Raw genomic sequence first — 511 nt, forward strand, 5'->3', positions numbered from 1 at the left:
GATTAGTCATTCTTCCTTACCAGAGTCTCTTTGGGGGAAGCTTTAAAGACGCAGTTTACATCCTTAATAGGGTGCCAAGTAAAGCAGTTAACAAAACCCCATATGAGCTTTGGACTAATAAAATACAAAGTTTGAAACACTTGCACATTTGGGGTTGTCTAGCTGAGGCGCGGCCTTATAGACCGCATGAAAGAAAACTGGACTTTAGAACTGTTAGCTGTTATTTTATTGGCTATGCCGAACGCTCTCGAGGCTATAAATTTTACGATCCCACTTCAAGACTCCTTTTTTGAGACGGGAAATGCAAGATTTCTTGAGGAAATTGATTTTGGGAAGGAAGAGAACATAAGGAATGTTGTCTTTTAGGAAGAACCGGTTAGTGATTGTGAACAAGTTCTTGTGCCTATTACCATTCAAGGAATAAATTCGGTAATAGAAGATAATGTTCAGAATATTGTTCCTGACAATATTTTAGAAAAAGACAACAATGAGGTTCTCCCTCAAGTACCTA

The sequence above is a fragment of the Lupinus angustifolius genome, unplaced genomic scaffold, assembly GCF_001865875.1.
Source record: "Lupinus angustifolius cultivar Tanjil unplaced genomic scaffold, LupAngTanjil_v1.0 Scaffold_794, whole genome shotgun sequence".
In the NCBI taxonomy this organism is placed as follows: Eukaryota; Viridiplantae; Streptophyta; class Magnoliopsida; order Fabales; family Fabaceae; genus Lupinus; species Lupinus angustifolius.